Source organism: Seriola lalandi, unplaced genomic scaffold (assembly GCF_002814215.2).
Source record: "Seriola lalandi dorsalis isolate HSWRI2012SDOR001 ecotype SW California unplaced genomic scaffold, Sedor1 jcf7180002054883, whole genome shotgun sequence".
NCBI lineage: Eukaryota > Metazoa > Chordata > Actinopteri > Carangiformes > Carangidae > Seriola > Seriola lalandi.
Genome location: NW_019525658.1, coordinates 576,466 through 595,600, shown reverse-complemented (window position 1 = coordinate 595,600; position 19,135 = coordinate 576,466).

Sequence of the window (19,135 nt, the reverse complement as noted above, 5' to 3'; positions counted from 1 at the left end):
GTTGGGGTAGGGGTAGGGGTAGGGGTTTGCGGCGAGCACTAAGAGAAAGAAGCTAAGTCTGCAAGACTGGGGTCCTTTCACTCTGCCAGATCCTCACCATGCACTCACAAAGAACAGGAGGAGGACGAGGAGGAGGAGGAGGGGTTATTAGCAGCCAGCAGCCATCAGGAGTACCAAGGCCCGAGGCCCTGACTAGCAGATTCACTGAGTAAAACCTTGACTCTGTGCACTAACACAGCCCACACTCTAGATGGGAGACCTGACCCAAAACAGATTTTTGGCAGAGCGCTGGGTTTAGACGGAGAGAGCTTGGCCAACTTTTAACCCTGGACATGCAGCTTTTAACTTTGGATACCAGGCTGTTAAAGATCTCAAAGAGCATGTTGTTCTTGCTCACATTTCACAGCGTCTGTCACGATCGATTACAAAACAAGCACTAAACTGTGTCCGGGAGGCAAGTTCTGCCTCAAAATGATCACAGTCATTGCTAGGTTTAGAAGTTTTCCACTTCTCTGTGGTCACATTTGCTAAACAATAGGAGTGAAATTTCAAATGTACAAGTTCCTCTTTTGTTTGCATCAGTTCTTTTTAAATGATGTTCAAGTCTGCTCTACCCAATGAATTCAGACTAGATGATGAGATCTCAATAGATAGTGTTATGTTTAGCTTTCTATTCCATGTTATCTTATTCAAATGTATGTGGAATTTAGTCAGTTTTGAATAAGTTGAAATACAGCAGGTAAAGATAATATTGAGAATAGAAGCTCACTTTATGAGTACTGAATGGGCCTTTACCATCAGAGCCATTGCAGGGTGGGTAAGATAACACCCTGATCATTGGGATGTGGGTGCATGGATCACAATACAACAAATGGAGCAATCTTTCTTAAGGTTCCTCCTGACATGTTTTAAACTTTATAAAAATCCTCTGCTTTGATTCATATTTAGTTTAACATGTTTTCACACATTAAACTGGGTTTGAAGCTCATCTCCTCTTACTGCCTAGTTGAGAAGTCTGTATCAGGCCTTTTGCCCCGCCCACCACCTGCTTGCTCCAGGTTGACAGGTGAAAGAGAGAGTATCAAGATGGTTAGAGGAGGAAACATCGGAGAGACTCAGCCACATGTTTGAGCCTAAAGTCAGACCCAGACTCAGATGAGGAGTCTGTTGAGACCAGAATCAGAGACTAACAGATGCATCAGAACAGTTAGCATAGTTAGCATCTTTTATTTGTTTATGTTGTTTGTTAGCTTGTAACTGACAGTGTGCTAATGCTAACTCTCTCTCTGTACTGACAAGTTTTCAGGTTTATTAAGCCCCGCCCCCTGTCCCCACAAGATAACAGGATTGGTTCCTTAGGTTTGTGATGTATGAAACCCTGGCTGTCTGAATCTGCTTTTATGACTTATGTCATTGGTTCACTGAGAAGAGGAAACCTCTGTGGATAATTCATCCGCTGGTAAAACCTGCTGAACGTCTGCTTCATAAGTTATCAGAGAATCCAAACAAAGGTTAGCATCAATCTCAGCTCCAATGCTTCCCTGAGTCTCTGTCCTCAGCACAGTGTTACTCAAACACTGACTTTATTCAGTGTTTTTAATGGTTAGAATCACCAGGTCTGTTTGATTTCCTGAACCACTCACACTGAAGGAATCTAAACCAGGAGGAGTTTATGGTAATAGTGGTAAAGACAACAACTCCCATGATCCCACGCTTTCATGAAGTCACCCAACGCCGTCTTTTGTTATTGTTCTGATTGAAACCACTAGAGGAAGAAGTAACAGACTGTGCATTTAACATTTTACACAAACTGAATTGAAAGAAAAGTATTTCAGCTTTTTTGAGATCAGATCATTCAGACCACATTCAGTGGTGGTCTGGGCCACATTGAACGACTCTGCTGACATCCTCTGCCACAGTCTCATTAGTCCCAACACAGTTTATAATGAACCAAAATATTTTACTATTTCAAATAGATAAAACCCTGATTTCATTGTAGAGCTGTGAGCAGAGCAACGATTGGCTGAACCTCTCTGTGTGCCGCTCGCTCACTCTCACAAACACATGTATAACAGACATATCTGTCATAGACGGCTAAAAACAACATTACATACGTGTTTATTTGCACATGGAGCAGGAAAGTGATATCTAATCACAAGTGCTCACTGGAGACACATGTGGAGACGGCCTGAACCGGATCAAAGTCAAGAGGCTTTAAAGGTGGAGGAAGTGATTCTAATCCAATACACTTTTTGTCAAATTCAATGACTATCTCCTCATGATTTCCAAAAATGGGAAATAAACAACGTACATCAGAATCAAATGCTTTAGACAGAGATGGAAATATCATCACCACTGTCAGATGAAATCCAGATGCAGCAGCCTCTCACACTGATCGCCTGTCTCTACCAGAGAGGACTGTTGATGGGGAAAAAGAGGCAGGTGGGTGGATCAACCTCATCATTTTTCCTCTCCCTGTTCCAGTGGCTCACCTGTTGCCAGACTGTAGGGAGGGCTGACATTTTGGTTATGGAGGCAGATTAGAAATAGCTCATAAGGATCTTACTGTAACAACCATTTGTACAACACTGCCCTGCTGACAGGGGGCATCACATCAGAAGATGGGTTTTATGGATTTGTGGAGAACTTGTTGGCGGATCACAGTATGATCCAGGATCGTAGATAAACTACTGTTCTGTCTCACACGGAGCACAGCTTCCGTCTGCATCCACAATAGTTTAGTCTTTATTTACTTCAACTCCAGAACGTCACAGAGTTTTACTAGAGGCAGGTCTTTATGTCTAACTCCCTCTGTTTGATATGTAGAGTTGGTCATAGTCGTTAGTATGAAGCCTCGTTAGCGATGACTTCTCTCTCTCCCTCCCTCTCTCCTGCTCTCTGCTCGCTGTGTCTTGTGTTGCGTTCTTCCTCTGCCTCCTTTAGTAATAATGATACATGGAATCAAAGTAGTTTATTTGCTGTGATGGAGGTGAGGCTCAGTGTATTGGAAGTGCTCCTCTTATCTGCAGTTCCCAAGCAGCCCAGAAACCAGAGCGGATCGGTAGACTGTCTATAACAAGAGGTGTAGCCCTGAGCCCCCGGTCAGCATCCATACATGGTCCAGACCTGAACCAGATCCAGACCTGAACCAGGTTTATACCCAGTCTGTTAGAAACAAAGTCTTTAAATCTAGAGACAATGAGCTGCAGCTGTAAACAGCCCCCTGTTAGAACCTGGTTGGCTAACCAGTGGTGGAAATATGATCGCTGAGTCAGTCAGTCAGTTTCCAGATTATAGGGCTGGCCGCTGCAGTCCAGCCAAAAAGCACTTCAGTTAGAGAAATATTGTGGTCTGGTTTAGTACAGGAAATGTTCACTGTGACTTAAAAACCATGATGTGGCCTTACCCCATATATGTCAGCAGACAACGGGCTGCCGTCCGCTTGACTCATACCTTGACGTTCAACGCAGCAGAGAACAGTCTGTCGAACTACATGGGTCCCCAGTGTGTTAACAAGTGATGCCAAGAGGTGAGGTCACTGCCCAAGAACAGTTTCCTCTGCAGGACACTAGTGGCATCACATCATCGTCTCAATGCATAAGCACAAGAACATAAATCATACATACAAAACTATATGAAACATGTCTGACCGTACGTCCATATGACATCTCAGAACAAACGACCATCATCCTTTGCCCCACCACCAGGTATATATAGAGATTTCGAATTGAACTAAGCCCTTTTACCATTGCCTCTAATTAAACCTAATTAAAACTACATGCAAACTCCAAACCCTTCTCTCTCCCTATGAGGAGGACTTGTTTCCACATCATTTCTCCTAAAAGTGGAGAATGTCAAGCAAATCATTTCAATTATCAGAGCGCATGTGGATTTGCACTATAAAGAGCAGCATGTACGGCGTGGATATGAGTTTCATCAACAGGGAGGGTGGTCCTTAACCGGTGCTGGTCGTTTAACTGGCGCTCAGTGGCAGCCATGTTTTAATCCACCAGCTAAGGGTAGTTTCTTTAAAACAGATGAAAGACAAGATATGCAGGAGTGTTTAAAATTTCATGTCAGATTTATAGACTTAGGCCTTTTCTTTCATGTATTAATAAGCCCAGTGAACATCTGAGCTGAGAGATTATGGACTGAAATCAGCCTAAATATGAATAAGTCAGCTTGTGTTAATGTGATTTGGATCTGTGCTTTTCATCTTCCTAAGTGTCAGAACAGGGGAGAAGGAGTCATTACAGGGAGTCGGGTGACGAGGTTCTTACTATTTCAAATAAACCTCCTCCCTGGCTTCTGCTGTCGGGGCCCCAACATTCAGATTCATGGCATTGGGAAGAATTTGTTTGTTCGTTTGTATTTGTTTACTGCTTTAGGTCAGCACAGCACAGTAGAACAGGACAAGTCAAAACTACAGTTGTTTTAATCTGTATTTGCTGATAGAGGGAGGGTTTTGCTGAATATATGCAAAGTCATGGATTGAGGATTTCTGAACCCAAATGCAGAAACAAGCCCAAAGCGGAGCTGAGGCCTGTACCTCACAATCTGAGGTTATCAAGGTAACTTCAGGTTTAACTCCGTGATTTCAGTCCTATGACGGTGGTTCACTTCTTAAATCGCCATGGTAACTTCTGCTGAAGGATCAGATCAAAACCTGTCAAGCAGAACTACTGACCAATCAGATCACTGGAAAAACAATTCCTACAGGATCCAGGTGGCGTTAATATGCCTTAAAGCTGTTTGCCAACCGCCATTAAAAAATGAATGCAAAACACAAGAAGAGTAACTATGGCAAGTTCAGATGACACACAGGAGCTAGAAGACCCGCCTGCTTCTTTTAAATCATTGGTGTGGGAAAATTACAGGTTCCCTGTGGACTATAACAGCGATGGAGTGCAAGCGGTGGATTGGACGAGGACTGTGTTGTTCGACAGCTGTGCATGTCAGTGGAAGCACGTCAACCATGCTAATGCATATCGGATGGCATTGCCCAGATGTGCCAATCACTGGAGCTAGGCAAAAAGAAAACAGGAGTCAAACAACTTATCCCTGCTGTTTTATGAAGCCTTTAGATGTGACAGCAGACAGGACAAGATATTACTGAAGCTATTGGCATATACATTTCAATGGCTGACCCATATGCAGTAGCAGAGAACGCCGGCTTAAGTATTTATTAAAAGTGCACAAGCCACGTTACAATGTCCCACCCCTCAGTCTATCTGTACTACTGTGGTAAGGGTGTTTTGTTTTCCTCTCTTTTCTGTGGGGGAGGGTTGGGCTAAAGCTTTGAATATTTAAATATAGCCTGCTGTAAGAGGAACAAATTGAAACACTCCTAATGCACAAGTTTTTTTTTTATTATTCTATTTGTTTTACTTTTCTAACAACAGATGCTTTGTAGCTGTATGTGACCTGTTGCCTTTAGTTTTTTATCAGCACTACATGAAAATATGACTCATGTGAGAGTGTATGTTATGTTCACTGTTTAATAAACTACAGGCTGTACCAACTATATCAGGTAGTTCTAAACGACACCAGGTGGAACAAACTGTAACTTGCATAACTGCCTTTTCAAAATAAATTTAAAGAAACTTAGAATTATACATTTGCGACTTTTTGTTACTTTTTTCCCGTTGTACTGAACTCATAGCAAACTGTGACCCCAAAACTGAGACTCGTACCGATCCAGGACTTTTGTGTACCATTACACCCCTATTTGACTAAATAACTACATAATTACTATTATAGCTTCATTTGAACTGAACACAGAATCTTTGACGGTGACGATGATGATTACTCTCTTCTTCATCAATGCATCTCAGAATAACATGAGGAAAAATAAAAACTCAACCAACAATGATCCACACACTGTTCAATATTTCCATCATTATAAATGAAAATTTCAGTAAGACTGACTCATCAGACATCAACTACTTCTTTCCTCTTGAGCCAGCTGCTAACCAGCTTCGTAGTACAGGTTATCAGTACAATGTTAGGCTCAGTTAAGCCAGATAACAAAAACATGTCCTCTGGGTATGTTTAACTTGCTTCGTGTAGCTCAGACATTGGTTTAAAAAAATAAAAAAACAACTAAAGTCTGCTTTTCTTGCTGTGCATTGTATCTTGGGATGTGATAAATAAAACTTCCCTAACCCTAAATCCCTTTTTTATGGACTGATGCAATTAAATGTTGTACATCACCCAAGTACACCTGTAACCAGGGCTCCAGACTAACTTTTTCCACTAGTAGCACTGGTGCTCCCTGGAGAACCACTTAAATCACCATGCAACACATTTTCCATTTTAACTGTATTACTGATTAATGCTGTGATGATAAATAAATCATAAAAAGATGAATACATAAATAAAAAATTAAAAACTAAGTAAAAACTACAAAACCAACATAGGTATGAGCTGTACACTAGTTTACACACATATACACTAAAACAAAGCTGTTACATATACAAATATTACCTGCAGTGGTAATACACACAGGGTGTGTACATCATTGTTATGAAAAATTGGATAATTGCAGAACAGAAAAAGAAAATGTTATTAAATCTTATTGCACAAAGGTGAAGCATAAGATAGATGGGATCATAAATAAATGAACATACAGTATATACTGATATATTGCGGTGTATCTGTGATGTTATATGTGGTAGGTAATGGTGAAAGAGATGACAACTGTTACAGTATACAGTTAGACAGCTGTCGGAAATGTGCTTCTTTTTTCTGATAAAAACTTCGTTTCATAGCCTGATACTGTAATTAACATACCTTGAGCATCGTGAACCCAATGTGAGTGTGATCATAGACTATCATCCTCTCGCTCATATGGACGACTTGTGCACAGAACTGGCTGTGAGCTCAGTTTATCATCAACTGCCTCTTCATTCCGAGAGACGCAGTCTCACTGCCTTCTTAACCCACGAAGAACTCTCAGTTCATACGAGTCCCTTTTGACCTGGCATCAGCACCATCTGCGTTCCAGAAAATGATGCAGACAGTCCTGAAAGAGTTGTCTGGAGTACAGAACTACTTGGATGACATCATAGTATATGGAGACTACAAGGAAAGGCATAAGAAGTACCTGCAAGCTGTCCTTCAGCGCCTTAAGGACACCGGCCTGCAGATCATCATTGACAAACGTTCTTTTGGTCAGGCAAGCATCCCATTCCTGGGACATGTCATCTCTAAGGAGGGCATGCGCCCTGGCCCAGACCAACTGGCTCCCATTGCTGAAGCTCCTGCGCCAAAAGACGTGGTAGCATTATGTTCCTTCCTGGGCTTAACCAACTGGTTCAGCAAGTTCCTGCCAAGCTATGTAACAGTGGTGGAGCCACTCAGACTGAACTCCAGTGGACTGATGCAGTGTATTAAAGCTTTGTTAAGCTCAAAGCGATGCTGCTGAAAAGCCCAGCACTCACCATCTATGACCCTAAACTGCCAACATTCATCACAACAGATGCCTCAGACTAAGGACTGGGTGCTGTCCTGATGCAGTTGCACTCATACGAGGTGGAACGTATTGTTGCCTTCGCTGGCATCATGGCAGACTGCCGTTCACACGTTCCCATCAGCGACTCCAGTACAGCCACAGATCCTGAGCAGGACTCAGTCACAGAGATAGCTGAGATCTCTCCTCTCCTGACTGCACTGCTACTTGGGGATTTTAAAGCTGAATGTGAGGACCGTTCTGAACTGGCACAACTTAGACAGGTCATTCGTTCAGGGTGGTCTCTCTACCAGACGAGGTTCAGCCGTACTTCCTGGTGCGACATGAGCTTGCTGCAGAGTCACCACTGATATTCCGTGGAACACACCTGGTGGTTCCAAAGTCCCTACAAGAGAGTGTAGTACACCTGGCAGGGCTTGGTTCGCACTAAGTAGCGCCTCAGGAAGCTATACTGGTGGCGACACATGGATGACCTCGTCCACACAGTTCTGTCATCATGCTCAACCTGTCAGGCATGTGACAAGACAGTCAGCACTTCTCCTGCCCCATTGCAACCGGTTGACTCTCCTTGGGGTCCATTCCAACACGTGGCTGTCAATATTGTGGGTCCATTTGAACGTGGAACCTACAACTGCTGGTTTGCCATTACCCTTAGTGACTATTTCAGTTACTCCCACTTCAACTACAACCACTGACATTGGCATTCCTGGCTTCTGTCTTTGCCTGTGAAGGAAACCCCTGTACCATTACAACAGATAACGGGCCACAGTTCACATCTTCTGCCTTTGCAGATTTTCTGAGAGAAAGAGGCGTGGAACACATCAGAACAAGCATGTACCATCCTCAGTCTAACACGTATGTTGAACGCTTCAACACATTGCTGAAAGACGGTTGTCTCGCTGCCATGGGAAAAAATAAATAAATAAAAAAATGTATGTGAACAAAAAGAGAGAAAGAACAAAATGTGAATTTGAGTTAAGGTGACCTAAAGTGGATTTCAGTTGCTATTATATTTTGTTTGTGTTTTGTAAAAGAAACTTTAGTTACACTTATTGATGCACATTTATGGTAATTACAACAATGAATAGGTTGGGGAATTTAAGTTTGAATCGCAGGAATCGCTTTACATTTCACCACATTACTGACTTATTCTGCAAAAGAAAGTACTCAGGGAAAGCACTACTTATATGCCTTATTTTGAAGTACAGTATTTGCTAAGTGTTATGGTTCCAGTTACATAAATACTGTTAGTATTGTGTAACAAGTTATCAACATACTGTGAAGACTAGATTCAGAGCGTCTAGATACGAGTTACCTGGTAAAATTATGACGTTAAAAGGAAAAGTTTGCTACTACTTGTACTATGTAAGTTTAGTTTTGACACAGTATGAAGTATTTCTTTGGGTGTACAATGTGTTAATGTGTAGAATAATGCTGTGCTGTGTTACTGCCACTATGCCTCCTCACCAGCAGTGACTGTGTAGAGCAGAAGAGGAGTACAGACGGATAATTAAGAAGTAGTGTGTGCAACAGGTAGAGAGGTAAACGAATAGTATGCGCCATGTACGCTATTAGTGTTAGAGGTTGCTGAATAAACAGTTCGCTGTCTCCTGTGCTCACTAAACAACTACACTGTTCTTTTTTACAGTTGAACCTGACCCTTGAGTTTTGTGAATGGCAGCTCTTCCTTTGCCTCTTCTGCAGACCGATTCATTGATTCCTGTCTATGAAAGGCTGTTGCCAGAGGCGCTGCATTTGTCTCAGAGCATCTGTCCCTGCATTGCTTATGTTTCAAACTGTTGCGTGCGGTGGACTCAGCAAACTTAGTTTTCCCCACAGATGTTGGCATTTCTTTCTTTGCATGTGAACTGCATGAGTCATTTCTCATGTTAGCTCGCTCGCTCTCTCTCTCGCTCATACTCCCACTTATTCTCGTCCCGTGGTGTTCCACATAATGATGATTTTTTACAAATAAGTAAAAAAAAAAAAAAACACAAACACAAATTTGCAAGTCACACTGCTGCTCCTACATATTAAAATTAGTTGCATTGTCTCCAAAAACGGTTGCAAAATGCAAGTAAATGCACGCAGTCTGGAGCTCTGTATAACTACCGTATAACGTAGTGGTTTTCCTGTGCAAAAAGAGATTATTATTAAAGATTGCACTCACTGTTTAATTTAACCACCAGATAAATTTGTTCAGAGCCTTGTGGAAGTTGACTTCTTGTAGGTGTAGTGCAGGGCTAGTCAACTTCAGTAGCAAGTGGGCCAAATAAGAAAATCACAGAGGTTGTGAAAGCCACACAGAATATTGATCAATTATTGGCTTGAAATAACTAACAACAGTAATGTAAATTACCACAGATAATTAACTAGTCACACACACATTCCTTTTATTTCACTTTACTCTAGTATAATTAGTTCCAGACTGTTATTCCATTCAAAACCATGGGAAACCTATAAAGCCTTGATACAGAAGTGCAAAAGTTATAAAAATAAATAAATAAAATGAGACCGTGTTTTTATGACATGTCCATATCCACAAATGTAGAAAAAAGATGAAAATGGTAAAAAAAAATACTGCACAGAGTTGTGTGAGGTGCAGCAACTTTTTTGCCATTAGGTCTGATGTGAAAATTGTTAGCTTTGTTTTGAAGGCACACAGCCTCTCATACAAATAAGCGATAGACCCTTCCCGCCCCTGCACTTCCAGATTCAAAGTGTTCCAATGTCCAAAACTGTCACACAGAAAGTGGATTTCTGCCATAAACTGTTCATCCAACATGCTCCCCAAAAAGTTTGCTTCCTGTTTGTGTTTGCACATGCGAAGGAAAGACAATCTCCTGGCGGAGTTCACAGAAACAGTCCAAAACCTTTCCTTTGCTGAGCCACCTGACACCAGCATTATGAACCGGTACGTCAGTGTGCTCGGAAGATGCTCCAGCAAGCAACAGACAGAAGAGGCGATGTTGAAGGCTGGAGGTTGAGCGGATGAAATTCACAATGTCCATAACAGTGTCCATGCCGCTGAGCATTGCACACAATACAGACTGATGAATGATGCAATGTAAAAACTGCATATGCGGGGCTATGGCTGCCAACATGACCACCAGTCCTTGCACTCTACCGATCATAGCTGGAGCTCCATTCGTAACCAATACGCAAACTTTTTGTAAATCCAGTTTATGCTAATTAAAAAACATGACAATCTTTTGAAAAATCACTTCATCTGTAGTTTGTCTCTCCAATGAAACAAGCCCAAGTGGTACCTCCTGAAAGCGCTCTCCATCATTAAACCCTCACATGTTTACACAACTGGGCCATGTCAGTACAGTCAGTTGATTCATCTACAGCAATAGACATTAACTTCATCTTTCAAAGGTTTTCCAAAAGCTTCCCCGTGACATCCTTTGCCAGTAGCACCACTCTGCGAAAAGTGGATGTGTCTGAGAGAGGCAATTTTTTAATGGGTAAAGTGACGCTTTCCTTAACTTTTTCATCAACAATAATTTAATCAATGACTGCAAGCATGCAATCTTTAAGGGTATCCGACTCAGTAAAGTGCCTCTTCTGTCTGGTTAGGGTCCATGCTACATGCAGAGATGCTCTCATGGCCCTCTCTTGTTCTGTGCAAAAGCGACCGAGGGCACAGTGACTTCATTGCAATGCTAACAATCCGTTTACTTTCCTCTTCCGTCAGAAAATGAGCCATGATCTGACTTGTAGTGTCTCTTCACATTGTACTCTTTCATCACAGCAATGGATTTGCTGCACAATTAACACACAGGTTTATTGCTCACTGCATCTGGCAAAGTAAATTTTTCAGTCCATTTGGTGCGGAATTGGCGGTTTTCATAGTCAACTTTACAATGCTTCGGCTTTGAGAGAGACATTTTGCAGCTTATTGTTAGTGTGTCTGTGGGTTGAGGAGTGGGTGCAGCAGCCAACACAGGTGCGTAACATAACGTAACATAAATACATAAGCATTCAGGTCTGATTTAGGCAACACTGAAACCCAATGGCTCTGGGATAAATGTCTCAAAGTGTTTGAGAGGCATGTCCCTTAGTTTTGTTTTTTCATATCTAGCTAGACTGATTTGCGGGCAGCCTTGCAGGCCATAGAAGATGTTGAACTGGCCCTATCCGGCTTGGGGGCCGCTAGTTGAATAGGCCTGGTGTAGTGTATCAAGCTTTTTTAACTCCTCCGACCTGAATAACCACAAGGATTGGTTTTTTCAACCCTCTGATATGATCGATGTGAGTGTCTCCTGAAATAGCACTCCTACGGCAGCATGCGTACCAGACCTCGGTTGTCAGGGTTACAATATTAAACATGTGGACTGTACTGAGAGTGGTGTACCTACCTTATTCAGCATGGTTACTATAATTACAGTTATGGCTTGGGTAAGTTTAGGAAAGGTGGTGGTTTAGGTTAAAATAAGTTCTTCCTCAACATTAGACGATCTTTGTTGTAATGGTCACAATAATAACAACAAGCGGTCACGGATAATAGATATAACATAAACTGCTGGTTTCATATGGGAATGGAACACAGCTCTCATGTCATATTCATCCATCCACCACAACCTCCTCCTGACGTGGACGTGTCTCTCTTTATACTACATCACCTCACTTTTACCTTCACTCTTGTCATAATTACTATGACCGCTAGATGTCGCCTAGCAACAAAACCTGACTACGGGTCATAATAACCTGCTGCACAGATGACCTATGAACTTGTTTCTTACAGAAGAACAGTCTCAGCATTTTATACTCTTGTGGATCTCAACTCTTTTTTTCTGCTCTGCAGATGAAATTCTCTAAAATGTTGAATCTGTGAACTAAAACTTCATCAGTAATGTGATTTTCAATAAAAACCAGCACAAACTTCATCCAGAATGAGTGAAGACACCAAAAAAGTAGGGCAGAGACTTTTTTGCTTCACTCTACTTGGATCGAAGCCTCGACTGTGGATCCTGACTTCCTGGATGATGGGAGATAGACTGATTAATCTTGTGGCTAATTGGTGAGAATGGTGGGTGGCAGGCTGTTGGATGGTGTGTATATGTGTGTTGGTCGGGAGTTGTCAGACTGCTGCAACAGTCTGACTGGAGCCTGGAGCGCCCTGGCCCAACCCCAGCTTACCCCATCTCTGCAGTACCCCCACCAGGTCCCACAGGGGGGCTTCTGCTGGTGGAAATCTGCGGAGATGGAGCTTTTTGGGGGACAAAGTGAACTGAACTGCAGAAGTCCTGTGGTGTTAAATAGAAAGACTGCCCCCGGCTCAATTATTGTGCTGTGGAAAATGGAGGAGTCCTAATTGAATGTGACACAAGCAAGCTGTGTGCACTTGGCTGTGGCAGTGCCTCTCACAGTCAGATCTCAACTCTGACAATGATCTGTTGCAACATGCACACGCCAACAACACGGATGTGCAACCTGGTTGGTGGAGATTTTGTTAGAGTGGCACTGAGCCGTTTTTATTAATGTGAAAACACACCTGTCCTGCCAACCTGAAACAATAAGTAAAACAGCAGCAAAGAAGAGAAGCGTCACTATATTCTCTGAAATTAAAACTGTCAGGACTCATCTGAGAGCAGGAGGTGATGAATCCACAGCTGGCTGAAAACCAGGAGCCATTAAATAAATGTGTATTCTTGTTTCATTTATATAACAATTTGCAGAACTTTTAATTTGTGCATCTTTGAAACAAGTAAGAAACTCACTGTTTTCCTCAGTACAGCAGTAAATACAACACCAGACATTTTCATTTTTGTAGTTTTTCTTTCTGGGATAAAATTATCTACATCTGGGCTGATCACAAACTTTCAGGACTTAAAAGTTATAACCTGTAACTTTTCCCATGTTAAAATGTCTAAAAACAAGTAGACCTTTGTACTATGTGTTGTTGAGTTGAGTTCTTACATTATCACAAGTTTCCATCAATTCTCAAACCAGAGAAATCTGTGATTTTAATCATGGTAAGATTTCATTGGTCGCCTGTCAATGACATCATATCCTCTATGTTCATGTGTCAGTGTGTTTGTCTGACAGAAGCTCATCATTGACTTTTATCTAGTTTTAAGCCACATAAACTTTTTACACCTTGGTGGTTTTCAGCTCTATATTTGAACCACTGCTGGCTCAGGGTTTTAAAAAAAAAAGAAGAAAAGGTGGATGGTGCTATGGGACCAAACTGACATTTTCTGGGGAGGCAGACATGAGGGAGATAACAGCAATACAAAACCACAGTGTGTTGCACAGCCTGCCCACTGGGCTGATCACCACACAGTGCTATCTCTTCACTTCCTTACTCTCTCTCTCACTCCCTTCTTCTCGTGTCACTGGCTCTCACAGCCCAACAACCAGCCTGGCCCACCGGGAATCATTCCTCCATAACCCACATCTACACACTACTGACACAACTAAACAACACACTGCTTTAATCATATGCAGCACTGTCAACAAACTCATCTCACAGTACACAAGTTATAACAGTTAACTTGTCAGGGGCTGATCGCTGGGCGTTGATCCAGCCTGCAGTTCAGAGCAGCATCCAAATAATTTACACAAATTACCTGTTACAGAAAGATGCTGAATGTTCGGTGGACAAAGCCGCTGTGGGTCTGGAGGGGGGAAAAGGTCCATGTGTAAATGTGTAGGCTCTGGGTTTAGTCTGCTCACTCTCAGATCTGTTCCCTCAGGTTTGTAAACTCTGCCCTCGGATTCATGCGCTAAATGATTTGGTTTGTGAGTGGAAAGCTCAGTAAATACAATGTTATACAATGAAAGCAAACCCTGACACTGCTCTCATAGTGTTGTTCTGTTTTTTTCCACACATCAAATAACATCAAGAAAAGTGATGTTTGAAGCTTTCTCATGCGAAACACTTCACAGTTGGTCCTCGGCATCACACACACAAGTCTGAGGTCGATCGGATGAACGGTTGTTGAGAAAATCTAAATGCAGACAGACTCCTCTGCAATGAGTTTCAAAAGTAGTTGTATCCCTGTGCTGGACATAAACTGTAACCTTTCAACATGCTCCTTCACGTCCAATAGACAAATCAAGCCATTATGCATTTGTGTATCTGTCCTGTCAGACACGTGGATGTTTGAAACATGTGGCTCATATGGCTTTTATGTAAACAAGCTTTTTTTGGGGTCATTTTTGCAGTGAGAGAGAGACAGGAAGGTCAGGGAGTGAGAGAGGGGATGACATGCAGCAAAGGGCCAGGGGAAAGGGCCACGGGTTCGACTCAAAACCCACTGAGGCGCCCCTATGTGGACAAGCTTTACAAATCATCATGCATCAACATTTTCTCTATATACTGTAAATATTAAGTAAAATTGTGTTGGGACTCAGTACATTCATGTTGGTGGAGACCACATGCTCTTTTGTTCTACAGACAACCTGGGGACGACCCTCCGCCAGGGACCTCACTGACCAGTCAGTGTTGGTCATTGTGTGACATGTGACCGCCCAGGGTGCTGACAGACAAAGCCAGATCCCATCTTTGTTCTCCCTCTTTTCTCCTTGGCTTGCTCAGAAGCAGCAGCCCCTCTTCCCTCTCTGCTCTTCGAGGAGCAACCAGGCTCCCAGCACCAGGTTAACACAAAGCTACCTGGAACAACAGCTTTCCTGCAGGCCTGTCTACAGAAGACTGCAACACTCTCCCTGTCTCTGCTTTTCAACACAGAGTGAACAAATTTTTACTTCAGCACCAGCAGCTATGACACAAAGTCTGCCAGCTGATTTTGTAAGCAAAAGGAGCCACAGCAGAGTTAGTATGGAACAGCTAACTCTGTGAAAAGAATAAAGAGGAAACCAGTGGCCTACTCTGCAACACAGAGACCAAACAGCCAGACAGGAAGCCACCAAACCCACTGGACTCCTCATCAGCACTGGAAAGGACCTCTTTCTTTTGTTCCAAGGACTGGGTAACATTAACTGACTGGCATATAGCACATAGCATAATATAGCACTGCACATCTAAGCAGCAGAACTCTTAAGTCAAATCAAGTCAATTTTTATTTGTATAGCGCCAATTCAGAACATAAGTCATCTCAAGGCACTTTTTCAAATAGAGCAGGTGTAGACCTTCTTTTTATAATATTATCTACAGAGACCCAACAATTCCCACCAAGAGCAGCACTATGTGACAGTGGCAAGGAAAAACTTCCTTTTAAGAGGCAGAAACCTTGAGCAGAACTGGACTCAGGGTGGGCGGCCATCTGCTTCGACCAGTTGGGTTGGAAAGATAGAGAGAGAGATAGCGAGAAAGAGAGAGCAAGAGAGAGCACAGAGGAAAAGATCAAGAACGTGCAATGATAGCAATATTAATAATAGTGATAGTAGCGGCAGTAACATAAATAGTAATGTAATGTAATATGTAACTGTTGTGCTCCTACTGATAAAAATAGTAATGACAGCTAATGGCATTAATAATTATCATTATTAATTATACTAAATTTTAGCAGGTTTAGCAGCAGGTGTTAAACAGGGTCATGGGGACAGTAGGTGGTTTGCAGTTGCAGATCCAGACTCTACAGCTGCAGCTCTGGAGGCAGAAGGACCTGTGGAGAGTAACAGGGAGGAGGTAGAGAAGGAGAATGGAGAGAGAGAGGCACACAGCCTGGGCACTTCATGTGCTTGAGGGAAAAAACAAACAGTTAGAGTGATGCAGTGATATTCAGAAAGTTTACAGTGATCTCGTCGGCAGGACAACCTGGACTATACTGTACTGAACTTTACTTATTTATTGAGACTGAGGCCCACCTGCCGCTTGTAGGATGGCAACAGGTACAGAGCCTGAGTTTGTAAAAAAATAAGAAGCTAACTGAAAGTTAAGGCATAAAAATACATGTTAAGTTTAGATTTGAAAGTCTGAACAGAGTCAGACAGTCTGATATCAGCAGGGAGGTTGTTCCAGAGCAGAGGGGCCTGATAGGAAAAGGCTCTACAGCCAGCAGACGTCTTTTTAACTTTGGGAACCGACAGGAGCCCTAAATTCTCAGAACCGAGAGCGTGGAGTATAAGAATTAAGCAGATCAGACACATATGAAGGAGCAAGAATCTTATATGCCATTAAAAGCACCTTAAAGTCTGATCTGATGTGGACAGGAAGCCAATGAAGGGAGGCAAAAATCAGTGTAATATGGTAAAATATTCTGGATTTAGTAACAATTCTAGCTGCGACATTCTGAGCCATTTGAAGACATTTAATACGAGCATGTGGCAGGCCAGAAAACAAAACGTTACAGTAATAAAGTCTTGATGAAACAAAAGCATGAATTATCAGGAATCATCAGCCTTTATAGGGACATACAGCTGAGTATCATCAGCATCAAAATGGAAATGAATTCCATGACTGCTAATAATTTGACCAAGAGGTGAAATATATAGAGAGAAAAACAGAGGGCCAAGAACATAGCTCTGGGGTTCTCCATATTTCACAGCAGAGTATGTCCATATAGTGTTATTATAGGAGAAGCACTGTGTTCTGTCATAAGTAGGACTTTAACCAGGTGAGGGCCAGGCCAGAAAAACCAAATTTGCTTTTAAGTCGGACCAAGAGAATACAATGAGCTATAGTATCAAAAGCTGCACTGAGATCCAGCAAGAGGAGCACAGAGGTGGAGTCTGAATCCATGGAGATCAGAAGATCATTTACTACTTTAGTGAGCACTGTTTCATGATGACAGGCCCTGAAGGCAGACTGGAATGGTTCAAAAAGATTGTTATAGACAAATGAGACAAAAGCTCCTGAGACACAGCTCTTTCCAGTACCTTAGAAAAGGTTTGAGACTGGTCGATAATTATTTAAGGATTCTGGATCAAGGTGTGGTTTTTTAAGTAAAGGTTTAACAGTAGTCTTAAAGCTACTGGGAACTGTGCCAGAAGTGAGTGATAAATTAATAATGTTCAGCACTGAAGGTCCCAGGATTGACCAAGAGGTCTTTGGAGAGCTTAGCATCTTAGACGACAACACCAGCTTAGACAGTGCTTCAAGAGACAGAGTTTCAAAATTTGTTAAAGGAGAAGTTAAAAGGGACTCAATGTAATGCTCTGAAGAAGCTGGAGAAGAAGAGGTGATTTTATGTCTAATTTCTTCTATTTTATAACTGAAAAATTATAGAAAGTCATGGGCTGTAAAGGGCGAGCAGCTAAGAGATGGCTGCTGCTGAGTGAGTTTAGCTACAGTGTCAAAAAGAAATCTATGATTGTGTTTATTGTTACTGATTAACTGAGAGCTTGTATTTTAACAGACTTGTGCCACTGAAAGTAGAATGCTTCAGATTTTGATTTGCGCCATTTGTGCTCCAATCTCCTGCAGGCCTGCTTCAGGGTTTCAGTAAACCCAAGTGTAGACTTCTTTAGCCGTCTGGTTTTAGTGGTGAGAGGAGCAACTGAGTCCAAGAGGCTAGACAGAGCTGTGTTTAATTTACTAGTACAAATTTCGATGGAGTCAGTTACTACAGAGGGCCTCCGGTAGTTTCTCAGCAAGAGCAGCTACAGTTGCTGGACCAATGTGGCATGTGGTGAATACATTTGAGCTAGTAATGTGAGGACAGGCTAGTGTTGCTTCAAACTTGAAAAAAACTTGTGGCGTAGTGGCCAGGAGTCTGTAAAGTACCACAAGATGAAATGGTCATAGTCTATCATTCTGTAGAGGGCTGATCGTAGCTGATGAAGAAGATTTCAGTATAAGAGTCTGGAAAGCGTTAAAAGTCACCTGCTCAGATGAAAGACTAAATGGGGTCTTTCATCTGAAATCTTGCTTAGTGGCTCGAGCAGCATGTGCATTAGTATAATCAGGTGGGGAAGCCTCAATAAGAGGAAGGATAACATTTGGTTTAAGCCATATTTCACAGAGACCAATCATATTCAACTTGTGCTCAAGAATCAAGTCATTTATTAGTAATCCTTTACTGGACAGCGATCTAATGTTCAGGAAGCCAACTTTGAGGGTCTGCTTGAGGCTGGAGTTATTAGCAACAGGCTGGTCAGTGAGGCTTCTGGTAGACAAAGCCTTAACAGGAATGAGACATCTTTTTATCTTATTTCTAAGGAAACATTTAGAGGGCCTGCGCACGTGATGGTGTGAGGATACAGTAGTAATTTCGTTTTGGAGAAATGTGTCAGATGCTTTGTGAAAAACTTCATTGCCATAGCTTATAGGAATGGTGGCCAATGTGTGGTTTGGCCGTTTTTTGCATGTTTAAAAAACTTATGAGTAGAACGGTGGGAGAGGGAGACAGTCTCAGTATGTCTAAATGTGGCTATCAGGCGGATAGTCTATACTATGTGGATAATCCTGGTGCTGGTGCTGCTCTAACTGACGGACACATCTCTGTAGTAGAGACACCCTGTCTGCGAAAGCGGAAACAGCCAACACAAGCCATAGTTACAACAGCGGGGTAGTGTTAGCTGAAAGGCTAGTGGGATAGGCTGAGCTAGGCTAAGCTAAACAAACAAGCAACCAATTAAAATCCTGTTTAAGATCCCAGGTGGGCTGAATCTAACATCTAGTGAAGTTAGAAGATAGCCTTTGTTAATGTACATGTTGGTTAATGTTTTGCTGTAGTAATGTTTGCGTAGGTTGCAGTAAGTCACACAGTTAATTGGGAACTTCACACACATACCTGTAATACGTCTCAGTTC